Raw genomic sequence first — 15,109 nt, 5'->3', positions numbered from 1 at the left:
CAGATGGACTACAAAATTCAAAAGAAGCTGGAGAGTGTCTAATGACGCCTGCATGCCAATTAAAAAACTTTTACACTAGACATCTGGTAAATTGGCCATCAATTACTGGTACAAGGTGTCAGTGTGAAAAGGTTAAAGGTAAAGATTCCATTATTGACACATAAGACTACATTTAGAATGTAACATACCTGATTTTCCTTAACTTTTGTCTACTCTAGGGCAGAGCGTTGCCACTTTGTTCAATGTGCCTCACAGAAATCCCCATTCTTGCTCGCTTTCACATGCTTGCCCCACCACTCAATCCGACATGATCCCTCCCTGCTCACTCTGACATGGTTCCATCCACTCACTCAGATGCTAATCCCTGCCCCCACCCCGGCTCTCTCGTACGCGGTCCTCCTCTGCCAGCTTGCTCCAACATGATTCCCACCACCCCCCCATTGGATTAGATGGAAAAATCAGCTCCAGTTTTCCATGTTGTAATTCACACAAATAAAACTCTTATCTGCAAATTTTGGTAGCTAGCACCTTTATGAGAGATGAAAACGTGTACTCCAAACTAACATTGTTTAAACTCAAAGTTGCTGATGGGTCTTGAATTTGAAATGTTTTCCTTTTGGTTTTGTTCTGCTACCAGTGTGCTATTCTGAGAATACTGACTGCCATCTAGTAACTTCCAAGGATTCACTTCTCCTGTTTGATCCTTGGATTGTTTTTTTCCCCCCCAATATAGTGAATATTAAATAGAATGAGATCCAGATCTTCTCCCCTCACCCCTGCCAAAGTAATCCTTTCTACAATAGCTTCCAGCTTTTAATGATACATGAAGTGGGTGCTGAATTGCCAATAAAACTGATGCGATTTATTGTTTTTACTTTATGACCTTGATATGGTCGTCAAAGACTGACTATAGAACTCTAATCTGTTTTGCTTAGAGACCAATCTTAGATTTCCTTATGTACAGTACTGTATTATTATGTTTAAGATGTTTTAGTTTTGGTAAGTGTTTTATATGCATTGAAATGTAAAATATATACTAAGTATGCCATATAGTAAGATAAACATTTGTCTAATGCTAAATAAGGACCCTATGTATTTGTTCAGACTTAAATACATAATTGAGTTACTCATATTTAACCCGGGGATTGCCTGTATTGGAAACAATACATATTTAACTGTCTTTTATAGTGAACAAGTATTATGCATACATTAAGTTTAATATTATGGTTGATCTAAAAATATGCTTGACAACATATTTTTGATTGTGCACAATCAAGGAAACAATTGTAATATGGGGAGTGAGATCATGTGCAAAATCTACTTGAATAAGATCATTTATAGAAATTTTCAGTACTCGGAATGGATACAGAGGTGTTCAGTTTGACTGAAGGACCCGATAAATAAGTAATTTTAAATTTAATTAAATCTAACAGTATTAAATATATGATGATCCTTATAAATAAATATTGATTTGTTTTCATATTTATATCATCCATATATAACAAAATATATATCTTGTGTTTGTGGTTTGATTAAGCTTGTGAGTGTTTTCAAAGAAAAGCTTTGCGCCACTAACATGAGTCAAGTATCATGATATTCAAATAAGTTTTTTGGTAGCCTCATCCTGATTAGCCGCTTTATCAGACAGCAGCGCAAAATGGCCCATGGACACTACATTCTTATTTAATTAGAATTTACAATGTTCTCATTTTCCATTTCCGTACTTCACTGGAAATGTGGTTGTAAACTCGTTTTCTGTACTATTGCTAAAGATTAGTCAATGGTCTCAAGAAACAGATCACAAAATTCCTTGGGCCATAATTTGCCATGAAGGACACTATCAGGGTTTTTAAAAAATTCTCAACACATTAGATAGGAACAGACCTAACGTAATCAGAAAATAATTTTTAAAATGTTTTGAAATAATTTTCAGAGATTGATATTTCAATTTACAACACATTTTTGTGATTAATCCATTTCCTGCGATATTAATGAAGCTTTATTAAGTTACCATTCTGAATATTCCAAGGAATATTAGTTAATTTTATTTATTTTTAAATTTGCTTTAAGTCTTAGAATTGCCACCCAATTGCAAGGCTCATGGCAGATTCAGCTCTTGATAAAAACACAAACGAGCTTGAGCAGAAACTGGAAGGGAAAAGTTTTTAAAACAGACACAATTTGCCTTGAAACTGCTGACAGCGCCAAGTGCGGAAATTTTACTCTGTAATCCTAAACAGACCCAACCTCTCCACGCATGTTGAACAGAAGCTGGCCTGAAATCCACCTTTCAAGGAGAAGGAAGTTAGCAAAATTCCCTTTCAATAAGTTGATCATATTTCTGACTTGGATAACATTCATTCTATACCTGGTTGTCACTCAAAATACACATGCAAATCTAAGTTCCTTTTTTTAGACTCCAGCTGAGCAAAGCCCCCAAGTCATTGGGTCAGCAAGTAAATGTTTCTTAAACAAATTTTACAGTTTGATTCTTCAAAAATTTTGACCATCTGGAAAGAAAATAGTCTGCAGGTGCTTCACTAACAGAAATATCTGGCCTGGAGCATCTACAACATCATTCCTCTCTACACAAAACTTGTTTTAAGCCACAACCACCTGAAAATAATTGCATCCACAGTAAGTCTAGTATAAACTTTATTAAAAAAAGGTATAGGATTTTTTTTTCTTTTGCACACATTGATGTTCTGGATTCCAGCTGCCCATTATTTGTACTATCTTTAGTCCCAATGTGAATGATTGAATTGTAGATTACAGCATATTAACTCTATTACCTACAATACAATCTAAGCCTTTACTCTCAAAACTTCAGGAACTTTCTTCATTAATTTACATTCCTAGAGTGGGGTACAAAAGAGCCTCAGCAAGCCTTCAAGTTAACTTTAAGAGACTTTGATCCTTGTTATTGTTCATTCAACCTGCTGTTTAAACCAGCTGCCATACAAGACAGTAATACATACTAAAAAATGTGAAATGAACTCAGAAAATCATTAATTTACAACAAAGGCCAAAATTACTGGAGAAACTCAGAGTTATAGAGAGATGAGTCAGCATAAAGGATGAAGATTGAAAACTTGGCTGAGTGGTGCCCCAATAACAGTCAGACATACATTGTCACTAAAACTAAAGAGCTGATTGTTGACTTCAAGAAAGGAAAGCCATGGTATACGATCCAGTGATCAATGGGGTATCAGAGGTGGAGAGAGTGAGTAAATTTAAGTTCTTGGGAGTCACTACCTTGAAGATTCTTTCCTGGACCCAACACACTAAGCGAATCATGAAGAAAGCATGTTAGCACCTCTACTTCCTCAGGACTTTGCGGAGGTTTGGTATGACACTGGTTAATTTCTACAGAGGTGTGGTGGAAAGTTTGCTGACGGGCTGCAACACAGTCTGGTATGGGGATACTAAAACCCCAAGCGTAAATCCCTGCAAGAGGTAATGGTCACAGACAAAACCCTCCCCACTATCAAGAACATCTGCAGGGAACCCTGCCATCAGGGGGAAGCAGTAATCATCATGGATCCACACCACCCAACACATGTTCGGTTCTCGCTGCTGCCATCAGCAAAGGTATAGGTGCTACAAGACTCGCACCACCAGGTTCAAGAACAGCTGTTAACCCTCCACCATTAGGCTCCTCAAGAACTAACTCAATCAAGGATTCATTTAAGGACTCTTAAATTTGTACTTAATTGATTCTTTTTCACTGTATTGCACAGTCTGTTTACATTTCTTTATTTGTTTACATGTGCATGTTGAGTACAGTTTATTTTTGAACTACAAGTAAGTGATAATTCTGCCTCATCCACAGGAAAAAAGAATCTCAGGATTGTACGTGATATAATGAATGTACTCTGACAATAAATCTGAAATCCGATAAATTCACCTGAGATTTTACACAATAGGTGAAATTTACAATGGTCAATTAACTAATCGACCTGGAAATCTTTGAGATGTGGGAGGAATCTGGAGCACCAAAAGGAAACAGGCGCAATCACAGGAAAAGGGGCCTTCCTCGGGTAGGTGGTATGTCGACCTTGCAGCCTACTGAGGGTTAGTAACGTGGAGACCCTGAAACCTACCGTGGGTCAGTGGTGCGGAAACCCCACAACCTACCTCTTTTCATTATTTTTATTGAGTGTTTATATAATCGTACGTAGGTCATAATATGAATATATATCCAACAAAAAAAGCATATATTAACAAATAGCTGTAAACAACCTATGAAAATCTATGGCATCCAAAATGCTTTCTGAATTGAAACCAAATCCTCAACATATGTTTAACATCAAAATTATCAGTTAATTTAGAAGAAAAGCGTAATATAGCTCCAGCTATTGAAATGAGTGAATATTTCTTGATAGAATCAACTTCCAAATTCATCCAATGAGCAACATCATGTCTGTCCTCATGAAGAATCCAAAAATTAATATATCTAATATTAGCTGCTCAATAATGTATTCTAAAATTAGGCAATACCAATCCCCCCTTTCCTTTTAAGACTTTGCAAGAAAGTTTTATTAAGATGAGGGTGTTTATTGTTCCAGGCAAAAGAAGAGATAATAGAATTGAATGAATCAAAAAAAGGTTTTGGGAACAAAGACAGGTACAGGTTGAAAAATATATAGGAATTTAGGCAGGTTATTCATTTTAAAAACATTTATTTGTCCATTTAGGGACATGGAAAGAGGAGACCACTGAACTGAGGGTTTCTTAACTATGTTCATGAAAATAAGAAACTTCTCCTTAAACAAATTGTGGAAATTCTTAGTAATGGTAACACCTAAATATTTAAATTGATTCTTAACAATTTTAAAAGGAATGGCAAAAACTAGAGAGCTAGAGGAGTTTAAACAAACAACTCACTTTTTTGTAGATTTAATTTATATCTAGAAAATTGACCATATTGATGAAGGAGTGATAAAATAGCTGGAATCGAATGATCAGGGTCAGATATATATAATAAAAGGTCATCTGCATAAAGCAAGACCCTAAGAACAGTCCCATCCCTTGTAATACCAGAAATGTCATCAGATTGCTGAAAGGCCACTGCTAATAGCTCTGATGGTAAATTAAACAATAATGGGCTTAAAGGGCAACCTTGTCTAGTTCCACGGTGGAGCTTAAATGATTTGGATTTCATGGAGTTGTCAAAAATTGAAGCAGTAGGAGACAAATATATTAATTTAATCCAATGAATAAATTTGGGGCCAAAATTGAATTTCTCCAATACAATAAATAAATGTTCCATTCTACTCTATCAAAAGATTTTTCAGTATCTAAGGAAACAATACATTCAGAAGGCAAAACAGTGGAAGAGTAAAGGTTATTTAATAGACAATGGATATTAAATTGTGAATAATGACCCTTTCTAAATCCAGTTTGTTCTTCAGAGATAACAAGAGGCATAATATATTTTAGTCTACAGCCCAAAATCATATAACAATTACAGCATAGAAACAGGCCAACTTGGCCCTTATACTCTATGCCAAACACTTTCTCCCACCTAACCCCTCTCAACTCCACTCAACCCATAATCCTCCATTCCTTTCATGGCCATATAGATGTCCAACTTATCCTTAAATACTAATATTGAGCCTGCCTCTGCCACTTTGTCTGGAAGCTTGTTCCACACGTCCTCCACTCTGAGTGAAGAAGACCCCTATGATGTTTCCTCTAAATTTTTCCCCCAACTCTCAACTCATGTCCTCTCATTTGTATCTCCCCCTTTCTCAAAGGAAAAAGCCTCTCCACGTCAACTCTATCAATACCCCTAATAATTTTAAATACCTCAATCAAATCCCGTCTCAACCATCTATGCTCTAAAGAATAAAGACCTAAGTTATTCCCTATAACTTAGGCCTTATAACCCCAACAACATTTTAGTAAATCTTCTCTGCACTTTATCCAATTGCTAGCTTTCCTATATTTTGGTGACCAAAACTGTACACATTATCCAAGTTTGGCTCATCAATGCCTTGTACAATTTTAACATAACATCCCAGCTCCTATACTCATTAGTCTGATTTATAATACGATAAGCTTCCTTCACCATCCTACCACATGTGACTTCACCTTCAGGGAACTATGTACCATTATTCCTAGATCCCTCTGTTCTACTGCACTCTTCAATGGCCTGCCATTCACCATGTATGTCCTATTTTAATTAGCCCTACCAAAATGTAAATCCTCACACTTAAAAAGTCCAACTATCTTTCAGCCCAGTCTTCTAACTGGTCTAAATCCCTCTGCAAGCTTTAAAACACTCCATCACTATCCACAGCTCCACCTATCTTAGTATCATCTGCAAACTTACTAATCCAATTTACCACCCCATCATCCAGATCATTAATGTATTTGACAAACAGTAATAGATCCAATACTGAATCCTGAGGCACACCACTCGTCACTGACTTCCAATCTGACATAGTTATCTACCACTACTCTCTGGCATCTTCCATTCAACCATTGCTGAATCCATTTTAATACTTAGACAATATCTTAGCATCAATATTCAAAAGAGAAATTGACCTGTGGATCTTGGGGTCTGAGCCCATAGGATGCTCAAGACAGCTGTACAGGTTGACCCTGTGGTTAAGAAGGCATTCAGGTGTGAGCCTTCATTAATCGTGGAATCGAATTAAGGAGCCAAGAGGTAATGTTGCAGATATAGGACCCTGAACAGACCCCACTGAGTACTGTGCGCAGTTCTGGTCACCTCACTACGGGAAGGATGTGGAAACCATAGAGAGGGAGCAGAGGAGATTTACAAGGATGTTGCCTGGTTTAGGGAGTATGCCTTATGGAAACAGGTTGAGTGAAATTGGCCTTTTCTTCTTGGAGCGGCGGAGGATGAGAGATGACCTGATAGAGATGCTTAAGAGATGAGAGACATTGATCATGTGGATAGTCAGAGGCTTTTTCCCCAGGGCTGAAATGGTTGCCACAAGAGGACACGGGTTTAAGGTGCTGGGGTGTAGGTACAGAGGAGTTGTCATGGGTAAGTTTATTATGCAGAGAGTGGTGGGTGTGAGGAATGGGCTGCCAGCAATGGTAGTGGAGATGGTTATGTTAGGATCTTGCCGTCAGGAATGAGCCCCAGTCACTATAGCACCAGTGCTACACTATTTCATGTGGTGCCCAATTGTGCTTAAACAGAAAATATTGACTGAACCACAATTTATGAATTTTTCTGTTTAATTCATTTTGATCTTTATTACCCAAGCCAGATGATCATGGGTTTAAGTCCTTTTCTAGAGCATAAGCATTCCAATATATCAGTGGGAGCGGGCCGTTCAGGATACAATCCTTTTTGCTACCTTTGGAGCATGTAACTTCTTCTAAGAAGGGGAACAATTTCCTTTTGTCCTTACCTCTATTTATACCTCAAGTAAATTTTGAATTTAAACTTAGACATACAGCATGGTAACAGGCAATTTCAGTCCATGGGTCTGCCCCATGTACACCTCATTAACTTACACCCCCGGTACATTTTGAACAGTGGGAGAAATCGGAGCTCCCCCGTTGGAGAAAACCCACACAGACACGAGGAGAACTCCTTACAGACACTGCAGGATTCGATCCTTGGTCCAGTCCTGATCGCCAGCAGTGTAAAAGAATTGCACTAACCACTAGACCAATTATTATTATTATTATATAACATTAAAAATTAATATAATCTCATTATTAGCACGTTGATAATTGTGAGTTCAAAAGAAAAAAGAAGAAATTTTGAGCTGATCAGGCAGCAAAGAAATATTAAGCGTACTGCCTGACAGCCAGTATTTCAGCATTACTTTTTATTTCAGATTTCTAGCATCTGCAGCTTTTAAAAAATTTTATTTGCTGAAAGAGAGAGCTAATGTTTCAAGTCCATTAGCCTTAGAATTATAGTTATACAGTGCAGAAGCAGGCTCTTTGGTTCAATGCACCCATGCTAACCAAGTTGTCTACTCACCCTAGTCCAATTGCCTGAATTTGGTCCATATCCCGCTTAGCATTTCATATCCATGTTCTTGTATAAATGCAACTTAAAAGTTGTAATTCGATCCAATTTGATCACTTCGTTTGGAGACTTATACATACATTCACCATTCTCATTGTGAAAAAAACTGTTACCCCTCAGATCTCTTTTAAATCTTATCCCTCTCCTTTAAAACTTCTAGTTTTAGACTCCCCCACCCTGTGCAAAAGATGATTCTATTTAAATGGTTCATGATTTCAAATACCATTATAAGGTAACTCATCCCCTCATGCTTCATTGAATTGTATGTGTTCTCTTTCTAGCTTAATATCTTGCTCCTGTAGTGAGGCAACTAGAACAGCACCCACTGCTCCAAATGTGGTCATACCAACAACATGTACCATTATAACATGACATCCCAACTCCATGCCCTGACCTTTGAAGCCCAATGGACCAAATGCCTTCTTCACCACCCTGTCTATCTGTGCCTGCACTTTCAGGGAACTATGTACCTGCACACCAAGACCTCTCTGTTGTACAATTCTCTCCTGGGCCTGCCATATACCGTGCAAGTCCTGCCCTGGTTAAATTGTCAAAATGCAACCCCTTGTATAGTCCATGTTCTATTTTCCATTCCTTTGGTCTAGATCCTGTTGTAATCTCAGGTAAATTTCATCACTGTTCACTATAGACCAAATTTGGTTACCTGCAAACTTATTAACCATGCCAACCACATTCTCATCCAAATCATGAACATAGATGACAAAGAACATCGATCGCTGTGGCATGCCATGGGTCATAGGCCTCCAATGTGAATAACACCCCTTTCCTACCAGCTAATTCCTTCCATAAAGCCAGTTTCATATCCAATTGGCGAGCTCACCCTGGCTTTCATGAGATCTAACACTCTGGACTGGCCTGCCATGTGAGGCTCATCAAAAGCCTTGCTAAAGTCCACATAGGCAATGATCACCACTTTGACCTTGTCAAACATCTTTCTCATCTCTTCAAAAAACTTAATTTGTCAGATATGATTTCCTACACACAAACATGTATAATCAGATCTTGCTTTTCCAAATGCTGGTAGATCTTTCCCCTTAGAAACCCTTTAAGTAAAATTCTCAACACTGATTCTCAGCTAGCCAGCCACAGATCCTTAGCTTGTCTTCAGAGCTCTTCAAAGAACAATGTTAAATGCCCTCTAGTATTCTGGTACTTAATCAATGGGGGTTGATGATACATATATCTCTAGTAAAAGCACAGAGATGCTGGAGGAACTTCTCCAGTCTCGTAGTATCCATAGAAGGTAAAGATATTTTTCAGACAATTTGAGCCTGAGCCCTCCCTCAATGTCTCAAGCAATTTCTTCCCTCACTTTCTACCATGTCTGTGGATACACTTGATCAGGCTCCAGCCTGATCATTATTATGCACTTTTAGACTCCCTGCACCACATCTTTTATATTATGGATATAATAAAGACATGTTTTTATTTTCCTTCCCTTTTCATGCCCTTTTCTACAGTAAGCACATATACGAAATATTCATTTGTCATCTTTCCAAATTTATTGTGGCTCTACAATAGACTAGATGGATCCTTAGGGGGACCTGTTCTCTCCCTATTTACTCTTTAATATACCTGCATAATCTCTTGGGATTCTCCTTTACCTCATCTGCCAAAGATGCTGTAACTTATAAACTCTTTCATCCCTCTTAATTTCCCTCCTTGGTGTACTCTTTCTTCCAAGGTAGAAAACACCAAAAAGAAAGCATGTCTTAAGTTGCAAAGAAAGGAGTGAACCTTGTGTTTCAAAGACAATGATACCTCCCTTCTGCACAGACTGGACATCTTCCATGTACAGTTTGACGAGAAATACAGGCTGACGCCGAAGAAAGCTCCATTCCCTCTGATGAATGAGCCTCTTGCTTAGCCACAGGCAATGCGAGGTGAATCCTACCCAAAGTGAACATACACAAGAGAGTGAAACCAGATAACATACCTGGTCTGGTACTGAAGGACTGCACAGATAATGGTGGTGGAAGAATGGTTTTATGACTGTAAGTCAGTGACTAGCAGTGTACCACAAGGATATATGCTGGAATACCTGTTGTTTGTGATATAGATTTGCATGGATTGTCACCTTGTCGTGGCTGAGAAGTTTGTGTGGTCCTGAGAGTGATGGCATCTGGACCTATGATGGTAAGGTTGAGGGTGAGGTCCCTGACAAAGAACAATCCAACCAAGTCCTCAATGGTGGAACAAGCAGACGAAGTTACTCTGAACGCAACGGTTATGAAGACTGCAAAATATCCATTAGCTCCAATCGCCATGGTTTCCATGTCATTGGAATTAGTTGGTTGATTTATGAAGTATCATGTGCTTCTTGGAGTGCGACATCGAGTACACGTTAAACAAATGCATGCACAGACGTCTTTGCTCTGTGGATCAATGGGATGAAGGCCATCATCCTCACCTAGGAGGAATAGCCACAAAGACGATGATATATATTAATAACTTGGATGTAGAAAACTTGCCAATGCCATGAAAATTGCTGGTGACCACCAGGTGGTTTAAGGCTATCACAGGATATAGATCAGAGTACCCAGAGTATTGAAAAGGTAATATTTAATAAACTCAGTCATAATTTTTCAATGTTTTTGTTTCTTAACTAGATGTGTATAATATTGTAAATTGATCTGAAGTTAAATATTTAAATTAACAGAACAAGAAATATAGTCAGAACTGAACTGAAAATCTTTTCAAGTCTACAAACACTAAACTTCTATTAAAGACCAATAAAGAGTTCAATCATTAAACAAAAAACCAATCAATTTTAGGAAGGTTCCATCTCACGAATAAGAGTAATTATTCATGAATGGATAGTCCTTTTCATTGAAACCTGTCTAAAAGGATTTGAAGGTTTTCCACTTGATAACAAGCCAAAATAGAAAACCTAATTTCATGAAAGGAAATGAATCCAAGGATATGTCCCCATTTAACAAATCATCATAATTAATCATAAAGTCTTAAATTTAAGTCTTGGGGTTTTTTTTTTAGAATTTGACTTAACTATGGAAAGCTTGTCAATGTTGTTTTGGCTTCCAATAGGAAAGTAATTTATATTTGTCTTAATATAAAGGATTTAAAAGCAAAACTCTGCTTATATTTCCTGCTTGTATTTTTTTAATGAAAAAGTGCAAGTCTCAGAAACAATTCTTGGTGAGAAAGTTCATTATCATCAAATTGGCCTTGGCTGCTGGGAGGAGTGGATTATCCTGCACACCTCTCCACCATCAGGAATAGCACCGGTCATATTACCTTTACATAACAATGATTGGAGAATGTTATGTAAAGATAATATGACTCAAATTATTAATGTAAGATATAGATTAGTACAATATAATTTTTTGCATCAGTTATATTTAATGACTCAAAAATTTAAAAAAGATTTAATTTAATGTCTTCAGAGCTATGCTTAAATGTGATAAAGAGATAGGTTGTTTTTTTTTTCATTTTACTTGACAATGTATTAAGGTTAAGCCGTTTTTGATACAAATTATTTTTGGAGAAAATATTAAAGGTTAAACTTCCATTGGATCCAATGTTATTTTTATTGGGAAATATTAAGGAGTTTAGTTTAAAATTAAGATTAACTATGTATCACATTGAATTTTTATGATTATCTTAAGCTGTTTCAAGGAAAAATGTAGCTATTACTTGGAAGTCTGATATGGATTTGGGAATGCAAAAATGGCATATTGAAATAAGATCCTGTATTCCTCTTGAAAAAATAATATAGTTTACGTGATAAATACAACTTTTTAAAAAAATTAGAGCCCATATCTACAACATGTTGGTTTGAAAATTTAAGCTCTCAATATCTTGCCCAGGTGGTGGTCCTTTGTTTCATGGCAGTTGATTTAAATTTATATATCTATTTGATAATCTTTTCTTTCTTTCTTAGGGGTACTTGGGATGGAGAGGGATGATGGGGAGGGAGGGGGGGAATTAGGTTTATATACCACGTGTATATTATTAATTTAAATGTATTGTGGTTTTAAAAAATTAAATATTAAAAAAAGGAATACCACCGGTTTAGCTCAGGATCAAAATAAGTGTGAATCTGTACTGCTCATATGAAATTGTATAATTGTAGATAGGCATGGTTATGAATGGTGCATGAAAAAAATCTAGCAGGCGCTCAAGCTAGAGGAGATAGCTGGAAGTAATGGAATTCTGACTAATCAGCCCGACTAAGCTAATTTATTTAGCAAACCAATGGTGGTTATTATCCTGGATCTTAACACACAAGATTTCCTTGTACTTGTTGGCAAAGGTCATCCTAGTAAGAACAGGAGGAGGTCATTCAGCTCATCAGCCCTGAATTGTCATTCAACAAGATTATGATTAATCTGTACCAGAACTTCATCCATCTATTTTTGAATTGTCATTCTTAATAACCTTAACCAATAAACAACACTCCCTGTCAATTCTGAAATTTGCAATCAGTCCCAAATCTCAACAGGTTTTTGGCAGGGGAATTTTAGATTCCCACTATCTTTTGTGTAAAGTGCTTCTGATCTCATACTTGAGCAGTCTGACTGTAAGTTGGTTTGCCTGCTTGTTTTGGCCTCTTACCAGAGAAAAGTGTTTCCATCCAAACCTTTATATTCTCTAATTGCCTTGAACATCTCAATTATATCACTCATTAATCTTGTATATACAAGGGAATGCAAACCTAGTCTCTACAAACTGGCCTCATAATTTAACCCTATTACTCTATCATTCAGCCAAATCTGCACTTTAAAATATATTTTTACTCTTTGAGAACTGGCAGCAGACTTTCACTGCAGAACATCTGGTAAACGAGCATGCTAGGGATCAAATAGGAATCCCGGTTACTGTCGCCAACTTACTGCATACATCACAAGCCCACTTATCATCTCCTAAATGTTGGAAAGCAGATTTGACACTCTGCCAGACCCAAGCTTGGGCCATAAACTACTGAACAAACATTTATACTGTAAATAAATAAAAAAGCCACAACAAAGTCAAACAGATTTACTGAAACTGCATAAAACAATCATTTATCCATATAAAATTAATATCACATCACCCTCAACGATTTCACAATGGTACAACTATGTTCTTTAACTTACCTTTATCATTACCTTGTGTATTTTTGTATATATGTTCCAGCTTACCCTCAAAGAAAGCTGTTTCATTTTCTGTTTCATTTATGTTGATCTGAGCTATATCTGTTCATAATAAAATTCACAATAAATGATAAGATCTATTAAAAGAAATACAAATCACTCTGTACGCACACACATATATATATATATATATACACATCAAGTTGATTGTTTCTTGAGTCTGTAAAAATCAAAAATATTCAAGAGAAATATGAATTTTTTATTTTAAATTGCTGCTTCTTCTAAGTCAGTCCCCAACAGTTGAGGATGGCTTGCTAACACTTTGTTTCTGTCAGTTCAAAGGCAACTGTTGAGGCCAAAGTGAGACCTATAAACTGGACTCCAGGTGGAATACAAGGGCCAGGCAGGGAAACAATTTGAGAGGTACTGTTTTCTTTCAGTAATTTATACAGGAATCCCAACCGAAATGTTTCTTCTCCACATTGAACAGATATGGATCAGGGACTCCAAGGGATCAGTGTGGATATGGCATTTTCTCAAGGTTTTGAGAATCTCCTTAAATCTTTTCCACTATCCATCTCTTGCCAATAACAGAGCTTAGAATCGTGTCTATTTCAGAACTCTGGTATAAAGCTTATCAATATAGTTTGTTCAACTGCACATAATTAGGATTTCAGAACTGATAATTTGGTGTAAGAAGGAAGATTAACATTGATTCACTCATCCTGGCAAGGGAATGGCAGAATTCTGCAAAGGTATCCACTGCATTGAGATACCTGCTGTAGATATTTTCAGAAGCATATTGTGGAGCATAGGGATCATTACTGAAAGGTGCTGAGCAGTTTTGAACAGCTGAAGTAATACAAGATTATTCCACTATCTGCTCCCTTAAATTTATTCCTGCGGGTATCAGTGCTGGGACCTCTGTATACAGCATGAACATTGGTGATAGTAACTACATGAGAAGATTGTGCAAGTGTACAGTAGGTCACTGATCAGCTGGAAAGCTGAGCACTATGATGGCAGACAGAATTTAACCTGAAGTAGTGTGTGTAAGTTCGGGTCTCAATGTGAGGTTATTGTCATAAACATTAAGTATTTTGTACAGATGCAACAGAATTCTTACTTGCTGTAATCAAACAGGTATATAAAATACACCAACTAATAAACATAAATTATTACAACTGAAGGACAGAAAAAAAAAATCACTGGATATTCACACTTGCATTTGGTGCACTTCAGTAGCACAGACAGATCTTTTAATGCTCCTGGGGTAGATTATGGCTCAGAGGTTCAAGAGCTTGACAGCTATTGGATAAAAACTGTTCTTGAACCTGCTTCTGCCTGAAGGAAGCAGCGAGAAGGAATTGTGAGTAGGGAATTGGGATGTTGATGGCTCTCTTGAGGTGTCTCACAGATGGTTTCAATGAATGGAAGATCAGTGTCTATGATGGATTTGCCCATTTAATTTTTAAATTTAAAAAAAAAACCATAATTTAGACATACAGCACGGTAACAGGCTATTTTGGCCCATGAGTCTGAACCACCCAATTTAAACTGCATTAACCCTCACCCCCGATACATTTCGAATGGTGGGAGGAAACCAGAGCCCATGGAGAAAAATCCTCAGGGATACAGGGAGGATGTACAATTCCTTACAGACAGTGCTGTAAAGGCTTTGCTCTAATCATTATGCCACCCATTTTGTTTGCCACTGTCCACAGCCTTCTGTGTACTTGGGCACTCATTTCCAAACCAAGCAATGATGCAACAAGTTAATATATTTTCTATAAAACACCTGTAGAAGTTCAATAGTGTATTCAAAGATATGCCAAATCTCCTCAGACTTCTTACAAAATATAGTCGGTGTGCCTTCTTCACAGCAATGTGCTGGCTCCAGGAGGGGTTCTCCAATATGTTGACTCCCAGGAACTTGAAGCTACTAACCTTTTCTACCAGCATCCTAGCG

The 15,109-nt window shown here is 37.2% G+C and overlaps 1 long non-coding RNA gene across 2 annotated transcripts in view; it reads left to right on the top strand.

The window, feature by feature from the left end:
- The window catches only part of LOC138760739 (uncharacterized), a 44,460-nt gene that overhangs the window by 16,114 nt on the left and 13,237 nt on the right, over positions 1 to 15,109 (top strand). For both annotated transcript variants that reach the window (XR_011355844.1, XR_011355843.1), the window contains exon 2: positions 13,476 to 13,563. This is a non-coding gene — a long non-coding RNA (uncharacterized lncRNA). The remainder of the gene's footprint in view (positions 1 to 13,475; positions 13,564 to 15,109) is intronic.

The sequence above is a fragment of the Narcine bancroftii genome, chromosome 4 (assembly GCF_036971445.1).
Source record: "Narcine bancroftii isolate sNarBan1 chromosome 4, sNarBan1.hap1, whole genome shotgun sequence".
In the NCBI taxonomy this organism is placed as follows: domain Eukaryota; kingdom Metazoa; phylum Chordata; class Chondrichthyes; order Torpediniformes; family Narcinidae; genus Narcine; species Narcine bancroftii.
Note: the sequence above shows the minus strand (reverse complement) of the source record. Positions and strands in the feature narration are given on the sequence as shown.